Source organism: Triticum aestivum, chromosome 1B (assembly GCF_018294505.1).
Source record: "Triticum aestivum cultivar Chinese Spring chromosome 1B, IWGSC CS RefSeq v2.1, whole genome shotgun sequence".
Lineage (NCBI taxonomy): Eukaryota > Viridiplantae > Streptophyta > Magnoliopsida > Poales > Poaceae > Triticum > Triticum aestivum.
The window spans coordinates 212,424,237-212,435,961 of NC_057795.1; positions in this window are offsets into that span (position 1 = coordinate 212,424,237).

Here is an 11,725-nt window from a genome sequence, read left to right on the forward strand (position 1 = left end):
TAGAGGACGTCTAACTTGTTTCTGCAGGGCATGTTGTGATGTGATATGGTCAAGACCTGATGAGATATAAGTTGTTGTATGAGATGATCATGTTTTCTTGAAGTTATCGGCAACTGGCAGAAGCCTTATGGTTGTCTCTTTATTGCATAAGATGCAAGCGCCAAATAATTGCTTTACTTTATCGCTATGCGATAGCAATAGTTGCAAGAGCAATAGTTGGCGAGACGACCATGTGATGACACATTGATATAGATCAAGATGATGGAGATCATGGTGTCATGCCGGTGACGATGGAGATCATGTCGATGCTTTGGAGATGGAGATCAAAGGCACAAGATGATGATGGCCATATCATGTCACATATTTTGATTGCATGTGATGTTTATCTTTTATACATCTTATTTTGCTTAGTTCGGCGGTAGCATTATAAGATGATCTCTCACTAAATTTCAAGGTATAAGTGTTCTCCCTGAGTATGCACCGTTACGAAAGTTCTTCGTGCCGAGACACCACGTGATGATCGGGTGTGATAAGCTCTACGTTCGAATACAACGGGTGTAAGACAGTTTTGCACATGCAGAATACTCAAGTTAAACTTGACGAGCCTAGCATATGCAGATATGGCCTCGGAACACTGATACCGAAAGGTCGAGCGTGAATCATATAGTAGATATGATCAACATAGTGATGTTCACCATTGAAAACTACTCCATCTCACGTGATGATCGGACATGGTTTAGTTTATTTGGATCACGTGATCACTTAGATGATTAGAGGGATGTCTATCTAAGTGGGAGTTCTTAAGTAATATGATTAATTGAACTTTAATTTATCATGAACTTAGTCCTGATAGTATTTTGCAAATAATGTTGTAGATCAATAGCTCGCGTTGTTGCTTCCCTGTGTTTTATATGTGTTCTTAGAGAAAACTAAGTTGAAAGATGTTAGTAGCAATGATGCGGATTGGATCCGTGATCTGAGGATTATCCTCATTGTTGCACAGAAGAATTATGTCCTTAATGCACCGCTAGGTGACAGACCTATTGCAGGAGCAGATGCAAATGTTATGAATGTTTGGCTAGTTCAATATGATGACTACTTGATAGTTTAGTGCACCATGCTTAATGGCTTAAAATCAAGACTTCAAAGACGTTTTGAATGTCATGGACCATATGAGATGTTCCAGGAGTTGAAGTTAATATTTCAAGCAAATACCCAAGTTGAGAGATATGAAGTCTCCAACAAGTTCTATAGCAAAAATATGGAGGAGAATTGCTCAACTAGTGAGCATGTGCTCAGGTTGTCTGGGTACTACAATTGCTTGAATCAAGTGGGAGTTAATCTTCCAGATAAGATAGTAATTGACAAAGTTCTCTAGTCACTATCACCAAGTTACTAGAACTTCGTGATGAACTATAATATGCAAGGGATGACGAAAGTAATTCCCGAGCTCTTCGCGATGCTGAAATCGGCGAAGGTAGAAATCAAGAAAGAGCATCAAGTGTTGATGGTTGAAAAGACCACTAGTTTCAAGTAAAAGGGAAAAGGGAAAGAAAGGGAACTTCATGTAGAATGGCAAGCAAGTTGTCACTCCCGTGAAGAAGCCCGAAGCTGGACCAAAGCCTTAACTGAGTGCTTCTACTGCAAAGGAAATGGTCACTGGAAGCTGAAATGCCCTAAATATTTGGTGGATAAGAAGGATGGCAAAGTGAACAAGGGTATATTTGATATACAAGTTATTGATGTGTACCTTACTAGTTTTTATAGTAGCGCCTGGGTATTTGATACTTGTTCGATTGCTAAAAAATTAGTTACTCGAAACAGGAGTTATAGAATAAACAGAGACTAGTTGAGGGTGAAGTGACGATGTGTGTTGGAAGTGGTTCCAAGATTGATATGATCATCATTGCACACTCCCTATACTTTCGGGATTAGTGTTAAACCTAAATAAATGTTATTTGGCGTTTGCGTTGAGCATGAATATGATTTGATCATGTTTTTGCAATACGGTTATTCATTTAAAGTCAGAGAATAATTGTTGTTCTGTTTACATGAATAAAACCTTTGATGGTCATACACCCAATGAAAATAGTTTGTTGGATCTCGATCGTAGTGATACACATATTCATAATATTGATGCCAAAAGATGCAAAGTTGATAATGATAGTGCAACTTATTTTTGGCACTACCGTTTGGGTCATATCGGTGTAAAGCGCGTGAAGAAACTCCATTAAGATGGACTTTGGAATCACTTGGTTATGAATCATTTGATGCTTGCGAACCGTGCCTTTTGGGCAAGATGACTAAAACTCCGTTCTCCAGAACAATGGAACGAGCTACTGACTTGATGGAAATAATACATACCGATGTATGCGGTCCAATGAGTGTTGATGCTCGTGGCGGGTGTCATTATTTTCTGACCTTCACAGATGATTTGAGCAGATATGAGTATATCTACTTAATGAAGCACAAGTCTGAAACATTTGAAAAGTTCAAAGAATTTTAGAGTGAAGTGGAGAATCATCGTAACAAGAAAATAAAGTTTCTACAATCTGATCGCAGAGACAAATATTTGAGTTACGAGTTTGGCCTTCATTTAAAACCAATGTGGAATAGTTTCACAGCTCGCGCCACATGGAACACCACAGCGTAATGGTGTGTCCGAGCGTTGTAACCGCACTTTATTGGATATGGTGCAATCTATGATGTATCTTACCGATTTACCACTCTTGTTTTGGGGTTATGCATTAGAGACAGTTGCATTCACTTTAAAAAGGGCACCATCAAAATCCGTTGAGACGACGCCTTATGAACTGTGGTTTGGCAAGAAACCAAAGTTGTCATTTCTTAAAGTTTGGGGTTGTGATGCTTATGTGAAAAAGTTTCAACCTGATAAGCTCGAACCCAAATCAGAGAAGTGTGTCTTCATAAAATACCCAAAGGAAACTGTTGGGTACACCTTCTATCACAGATCCAAAGGCAAAATATTCGTTGCTAAGGTGGATCCTTTCTAGAGAAGGAGTTTCTCTCGAAAGAAGTGAGTGGGAGGAAAGTAGAGCTTGATAAGGTAATTGTACCTTCTCCCGAATTGGAAAGTAGTTCATCATAGAAACCAGTTCCAGTGATGCCTACACCGATTAGTGAGGAAGTTAATGATGATGATCATGAAACTTCGGATCATGTTACTACCGAACCTCGTAGGTCAACCAGAGTAAGATCCGCACCAGAGTAGTATGGTAATCCTGTTTTGGAGGTCATATTACTTGACCATGATGAACCTACGAACTATGCGGAAGCGATGATGAGCCCAGATTCCGCGAAATGGCTTGAAAGCCATAAAATCTGAGATGGGAACCATGTATGAGAACAAAGTGTGGACTTTGGTGGAGTTGCCCGATGATTGGCAGGCCATATTGTATAAATGGATCTTCAAGAGGAAAACAGACGCTGATAGTAGTGTTACTATCTACAAAGCTCGACTTGTCGCAAAAAGTTTTTCGACAAGTTCAAGGTGTTGAATACAATGAGATTTTCTCACTCGTATCGATGCTTAAGTCTGTCTGAATCATATTAGCAACTGCCACATTTTATGAAATCTGGCAAATGGATGTCAAAAATGCATTCCTTTATGGATTTATTAAAGAAGAGTTGTATATGATGCAACCAGAAGGTTTTGTCAATCCTAAAGGATGCTAACAAAGTGTGCAAGCTCCAGCGATCCATTTATGGACGGGTGCAAGCCTCTCGGAGTTGGAATATATGCTTTGATGAGTTGATCAAAGCATATGGTTTTATATAGACTTTTGGAGAAGCCTGTATTTACAAGAAAGTGAGTGGGAGCTCTGTAGCATTTCTAATCTTATATGTAGATGACGTATTGTTGATTGGAAATGATATAGAATTTCTGGATAGCATAAAAGGGATATTGAATAAAAGTTTTTTAATAAAATACCTCAGTGAAGTTGCTTACACATTGAGCATCAAGATTTATAGAGATAGATCAAGACGCTTGATAAGATTTTTCAATGAGTACATACCTTGATAAGATTTTGAAGTAGTTCAAAATGGAACAGTCAAAGAAGGAGTTCTTGCCTGTGTTGCAAGGTGTGAAGTTGAGTAAGACTCAAAACCCGACCATGGCAGAAAAAAGAAAGAGAATGAGAAGTCATTCCCTATGCCTCAGTCATAGGTTCTATAAAGTATGATATGTTGTGTACCAGAACTATTGTATACCTTGCTCTAAGTTTGGCAAGGGAGTACAATTTTTTATCTAGGAGTAGATCATTGGACAACGGTCAAAATTATCCTTTGTGAGGACTAAGGAAATATTTCTTGATTATGGAGGTGATAAAAGAGCTTGTTGTAAAGAGTTACATCGATGCAAGCTTTTACACTAATCCAGATGACTCTAAGTCTCAATCTGGATGCATATTGAAAGTGGGAGCAATTATGTTGTAGGGTGGAACCCTAAGTGAAGATCTTTCACGAATTGGAGGGGGGAATCCCCAAGAACAAGATGAACACAAGAGAGAAAACAAGAGGAACACTCAAGAACAAGTCCAATCACACATCCACTAGACCAACAAACACACAAGATCCACAAGGTACATGAACAATCAAAGGGAAATAAGATACATGGTAGAGTTCATCCCAATCCTATGAGGAGAGAGGTCTTGATGATCCTATGATGGGGATCCTTCTCCAAGAGGAGGGCTTGGCATCCACAAGAGGATCTTCTCCCTTAGGAGGTCATGATCTCCATGAGGAAGATGAGCAAAGCTCTCTCTTTGTCTATCAAATACTTTGCTATCCTACAAATGAGCTAGGTGGGAGTTACTTATAGTCTAGGGACGAAATAGAGGGAGAGGGGATACAAAGGTCCAAAATGACCCTGAAAACGCACACACTCTCGGAGGGGTCCGGGCACCCGGGGCGCGGAGGACTGGGCACCCGGTCCGGTCAGGGAGGCTGCACCCTTAGCGCTGAAGAGGTCGGGCACCCGGGGGTAGTGGCCCGGGCACCCAGGGTGGTGGCGGGCGGCACCCGGCGGGAGGGGGCCGGGCACCCGGGGTGTGATGGCCCGGGCACCCGAAGGCGATGGCAGCAGCTCCAGCGGGAGGGTCGGGCACCCGGGGCGGCAGGGGCAGCGCCCAGGCGGGGCCGGGCACCCGGGCCCCTGGTGGCCGGGCACCCGGGGTGGCCAGAGGCCAGGCCAGCCGGCGGCTGGGGGGGGGGCACCCGGGGAGGTCCGAGGCCTCCCTTGCTTCGCGCCTCGCGCGTCCTTCTTCCTTCTCCTCCTCCATATCTGCTTGTGTCTCCGTCCTTGCCTCTTCACGATCTTCTCCTTGGTACCTACGAGTGCATAGAGTTTCCTTTTGAGGTAGAATCCGACTCTCGTGTGAGTCCGAATGAAACTCAAAGAGGAAAGAGTTCACCTCGGTTTCGATGGTGCATGCGCGAGCTCCCGTCGTAGGTTCTCTCCGTGCTTGCGGTGGTAGAGCGACGCGCATGGTGATGGTCGATGGATGCTTCGCATCATCTCCCCCCCCTTGGGAGAGATCCGTCCATGGATCGTGATCTTCATCACCATGGGAAAGAGTGGGCGTCGCCGTGTAGAAGTGGACAACCACCAAGCACTTATCAAGTTAACGCTCGAAATGGGCACTCTCCAATGTCGCACTATCTCGTGATTCCTTCAAAAGGAGCAAGTATAACAAACACTTGGAAAAACAAATGTGGTTAGCGTAAGTGCTAAACCTAGCATTCAAGAGGTGATTCACCAAACAAGTGTCGTCATCAAGAATAGCATGTGATGTGACAAGGGATTGTGACATGTCATGTAAGCACATAAATTGAGCACAATCAAGGACATCATGGAAACAAGCATGTAAGGGTGAGGTAAAGGTGCTAATATGTGGGACAAGTGAACAAGCATCTACCTCAATGTCATAGCAAGCATGCATAAGACTCTCAATGGATGGTCTATGGTAGGCATAAGAGTCATTCACAACACCCAAGAAGATGATATGACTAAACACATGCAAGTGCAAGACAATCCAAGCATAATGTGCATAGGGTGTAGTGAAAATCGTGTGGCACTCAACACAATACAAAGAGCAATTGTTCATCATGTGTGAGGCAATCAAGGCAAGCATGTAGCAATCAATGGGACATGGCATATGTGAAGGAATGACATGGTTGCAACCAAACATGTGATAGGAGCAAGTAATCTGAGAATTGGATGCAACATGAGAAAGCTTAGAAATCAAGTCGTGTAAACTAGTGGAGCGAAGATGCAACACACTAGAGGAAATCATGGCAATCATGTCATGTGAGCAAATAAGAGATATAGGAAATGCACATGACATATCGCTAGCACGAACACAAAGCAAGATCATAGTATCATCGTAGGCATGGGGCACATAGCAAACATGGCAATAACAAGCAATATCTCCACCAAGCTTGCAAATACACATACAAGTAGTAGAATCAATCATCATGTGTAATGCAAAGCATGGGTCACAAATGCATGGCAAAGGCATAGGAATGAGCATATCATGCAAAGTGAACATGGCACGATGAGCATATAAGATGTAATGGATGATAACACATAACCATGTGAGAGCCATGTAGAAGAAATGCGCGAAGTCTTTGTGCGAAGAGAGCGGTGGGAAAGGCAATCCATGTGATCCCAAGTCATCGTTGCTCTCTAGAGCTCGTTTTGTCAACTCATGGGATTGTGAGGTTGACAAGTATTCATGGGTACCTACACAAAAGAAACACAAACCAACGAAATTGTGCGCGTGGTAAATGTACACATCATCCATCATGATGTGTATGTGCACATGTGAGTTAGCACAAGGTAAGCATCGCTCAAAGAAATTTGATGCATGGTATAAGAACATGGCATCCATCATGAAAGAATAGTTATTGTGTATGACACGATGGGGATGCAAATTTAGCATAGAAGTATATGCCACATCACTAGCATGTTTATTCATGGGAAGCTTATTGTGCACACAAGTATTGGGATCATCAAAATCTCCTAAAATGTATGAGGAAACTATGGGGGTCTCCTCATGAGCAATAATGTGAACATCACATGGAGAATATGAACAACATGCAAAACAAAGCATATTTGGTTCTATGTGGTCACGGCATGGTATAGTAGATGAATTGTGCAAATCATGTAAAGGAAGCATGGCAATATCATGGCATGAAAAACAAAAGCCAATGACCATGGGCTTGTCATCTATGCCATATGTGCAAATTGGATTAATTTTAATGGCATATGCATAGTCACTATGATGAGATTGCAAATAAGACATATGGTTGATCTCATGCATAGCATATGACAAGTCAAGAAGATTATCAAACATGATGTGATAAAGAGAATTATCACAAGAAATCCTATCTAACATGGCATCACAACTACTAGACTCCGCATGGCAATCATCAAACTCATCATAAATGGGTAAATCATCGCATGGGGAAATCATACTAGCATGAAGCATGGTAATATGTGGGTCAACATCATGCAAGAAATCAATGTCTAGAATGTCCACTAGTGGGACAAGAGCATCACCGTCACCTATGTTACCGATGTCATTCCACTCATGTGGTGTAGGTGAGGTGGCAAAGACCAAATGGTGGTCATCATCTTCATCTTGATGGAACCATGTGTGGGGTGCATCATATTCCACCATGGCCATCGTCTTGTCCAAAGGAAGGACAAAGTCGTCGAGGATCGGCACGTCATCATAAATGGTTCCTAGCACCAAAGGAGAAGACACAATAGAGGTAGAGGTTAAGTCGTCAGAAATCATAGTGGCCTCACATGCCCTATCAACTACCTCACTCTCTCTATGTGGTGGTGGCTCACTCACTCCCTCAAGGTAGGTGCACTCAATGTCACATATGGTGGAGTCACTCAAATCACTCAAGTTGTGGTGGTGGTGGTGGCTCTCCTCACATTGAAATTGTGGCAACTCATCATATATGGGGCTAGTGGTGAAGTCACTCTCACTCTCAATATGGTGGCACAAGTCACTCAAGTCATCATACGTCGCCGTGGTCGAAGGGAAAATCCCATGCTCAACCATCTCGTCGTCTTCGCCATGGAGGAAGGCCGATGTAGGCGTACTCGTCAGAGGTAGGCGAAGGTGCCATACGTCCAAAGGCGAAGATGCCTTGATGACACTTGGCGAAGATGCCGAAGTGGTCGTAGTAGTCGTAGCTCCGTCTTGGTGGTGCTTGTCTCGCGTTCTTCTCTTGTGCTCATGATGTCTGGCCGTAGCTTGATGTAGAGCTTTTTGGGACTTGTCGGTGTATGCATCACGAGCAGCTTCATCTTGATGATGTTGTAGTGCTTGAGCTTGATGATGTTCCGAAGATTGGCCACTTGAGCGTAGCCGCCTTGAAGATGACGAAGGGGAAGAAGACTTGTAGTTGGCCACCATGTCTCGTACTTGATCCCTTTGTTCGGCCAACTTGGTGTCGAGGTAGTCCCTTATCCTTGCTTCGTTTTGGCAAATGTCGATGGCGAGTCGCTCAATGCCTTGCATTGCTCGTTGTAGTCCAAAGATGGATGTTTTGGTGATGTAGTTGTTCGCGTTGTCATTGTCGTGGAAGACCGGAGATGAAATGCCTTGCCTATCCATCACAAGACTCGAGTAGAGGTGAGTAGGAAATGAGATAAACAATACCAAGTTACATTTTCCCAAAGTTGAGGATGTATCCTGTTTCACTCAATGTGAGATGAAAGAATAGTGGAATTGGTACCGGACTTGTTCACTCACACCTATCAAGTAAAGCTCATGGTGGAGCTCGGTGAGGATAGTGGCACAAAAATTTGATGCAAAATGTTAGCAAGAATCAATAGTGTTGGAAAAGATTCACAAATTTGCAAGTGAAACAAGTAGACCAATAGCAATATGTGGCACACGGAAACACATGCATGGATAGATAAATGGGGTCGTGCAACCAAAGTATGAGCACAAAATGGGCAATCCACGGAAAATGCTCGTGTTGCACAACTCAAGAGAGACGCTAGCACGATTGCTCAATAGGCGGATACGACACTTGTGCAAAACCTATAAGATGCAAAATGTATGAGCTTTCGATCCCAAGTATGCTATGTGTATGATGTTCCTGATGCTCTTCTCAAGATGATCCAAGATGATCGGATATTACAATCTTATGTGCAATGTGGTATGATGCTATGGCTCTTGCTCACAAGCTCTTTGCTCTCTTTTTGCTTAAAGCTTATTCTTTTTTTTGATATGGCCACTTATGCGAAATGCACAAACCAAGATAGGAATTGTGTATATGCGGGAACGATCTTGTGACACAAGGGATGATACGATGATACCAAGATGATACCAATATGATATGGTATGTATGCAATGGAAGGTATGGATCACTAATATGCACAAGTAACGTTACCGGCAATACTCAAATGGCTAGTCTCGATAGGCAAGTGACGCAAAATGGGCTAAGGGGTTAACAATGTAATGGCAAGAATGTACAATGATAGGATACCATAATACCAAGATGATATAGAGGGTACCGTTCTTACTTACGGTTAGGGTGTCAAATTGGTGAAGTGGTCGATGTCGATGACGACCTCGCGGCGATGATGAGTGGCGGTGTTCTTGATGTAGATACCAAGATGATGTAGACCCATCCCTAAGTAGCCTAAACACCTTAGGAAATGGTAAAAAGCCGTGAACTCAAAATCTCAAGGAAAATGTCAAATGGTGGTAGCGGAATGCGTTGGTGGTTCTGGAGTTAGCAATGCGGATGTGGTGGTGGTGGTTGATGATGAAGCAACCGTCCCTAAGTAGCCTTAACACCTTAGGAGACTCAAGTCACCACTCAAGCAACCACAAATGCTATATGGAGCAAAAATGGGTTAGGTTGCGGAAAGTTATGGTGGTTTTGTGGATGATATGGTGGATGGCCGAGACAAAGATGCCAAAATGCCAATTTTTTCATGGAGTCAAATGATGTTGGAACCTATCTAGATGGATGGGGGATGTCAATAGCTACTCAACGAGCTAAAGAATGTCAAAATCGGACCCCGGGAGCGAAAGTTATGGCCGAAACGGTGAGTGTAAGTGGGCTGATTCGGGAGGTGCGGGCACCCGGGGTTTGGGGGTGCGGGCACCCGGGTGGTCAGGGGCAAACAGCCCGGGGGTGCGGGTGCCGGGGGCTTGGGGTGCGGGCACCCGGGGGGTCAGCGGGGATGCGCGGGGGGGTCCGGATGCCCGGGGTTTGAGGTCCGGGTGCCCGGGGGTGACGGATTTGGGCAGAAATTCGTGGGAAGATGCAAGAAATTGGTGGATTTCGTGGAGGGGAAGGTGGAGATGGATGGGGGGAATGCTAGATCCACTTGAAACCAAGCAAATCCATGGATCACATCCAACAAAATCTCATCAAACCAACAAATCACAAAAATTTTGGGGCTATTTTTGGTGGGGAATTTTTGAATTTGGGGAAGAACACAACAAAATTAGGCTAGAGAAGAAGAAGGAGGGCTCCAATTTCGTGAGAAACCATGGCTCATGATACCAAGATGTTGTAGGATGGAACCCTAAGTGAAGATCTTTCACGAATTGGAGGGGGAATCCCCAAGAACAAGATGAACACAAGAGAGAAAACAAGAGGAACACTCAAGAACAAGTCCAATCACACATCCACTGGACCAACAAACACACAAGATCCACAAGGTACATGAACAATCAAAGGGAAATAAGATACATGGTAGAGTTCATCCCAATCCTATGAGGAGAGAGATCTTGATGATCCTATGATGGGGATCCTTCTCCAAGAGGAGGGCTTGGCATCCACAAGAGGATCTTCTCCCTTAGGAGGTCATGATCTCCATGAGGAGGAAGATGAGAAAAGCTCTCTCTTTGTCTATCAAATACTTTGCTATCCTACAAATGAGCTAGGTGGGAGTTACTTATAGTCTAGGGACGAAATAGAGGGAGAGGGGGATACAAAGGTCCAAAATGACCCTGAAAACGCACACACTCTCGGAGGGGTCCGAGCACCCGGGGCGCGGAGGACCGGGCACCCGGTCCGGTCAGGGAGGCTGTGCCCTTGGCGCTGAAGAGGTCGGGCACCCGGGGGTAGTGGCCCGGGCACCCAGGTGGTGGCAGGCGGCACCCAGCGGGAGGGGCCCGGGCACCCGGGGTGTGGTGGCCCGGGCACCCGGAGGCGATGGCAGCAGCTCCAGCGGGAGGGCCGGGCACCCGGGGAGGCAGGGGCAGCGCCCAGGCGGGGCCGGGCACCTGGGCCCCTGGTAGCCGGGCACCCGGGGTGGCCAGAGGCCAGGTCGGCCGACGGTTGGGGGGGGGGGGGCAGGCACCTGGGGAGGTCCGAGGCCTCCCTTGCTTCGCGCCTCGCGCGTCCTTCTTCCTTCTCCTCCTCTATAGTTGCTTGTGTCTCCGTCCTTGCCTCTTCACGATCTTCTCCTCGGTACCTACGAGTGCATAGAGTTTCCATTTGAGGTAGAATCCGACTCTCGTGTGAATCCGAATGAAACTCAAAGAGGAAAGAGTTCACCTCGGTTTCAACGATGTGTGCGCGAGCTCTCGTCGTAGGTTCTCTCCGTGCTTGCGGTGGTAGAGCGACGTGCATGGTGATGGTCGAGGGATGCTCCGCATCAAATTAGCTAGAGTAGCTCCGTGCAGAGCATTGTAGACATAGGATATTTGCA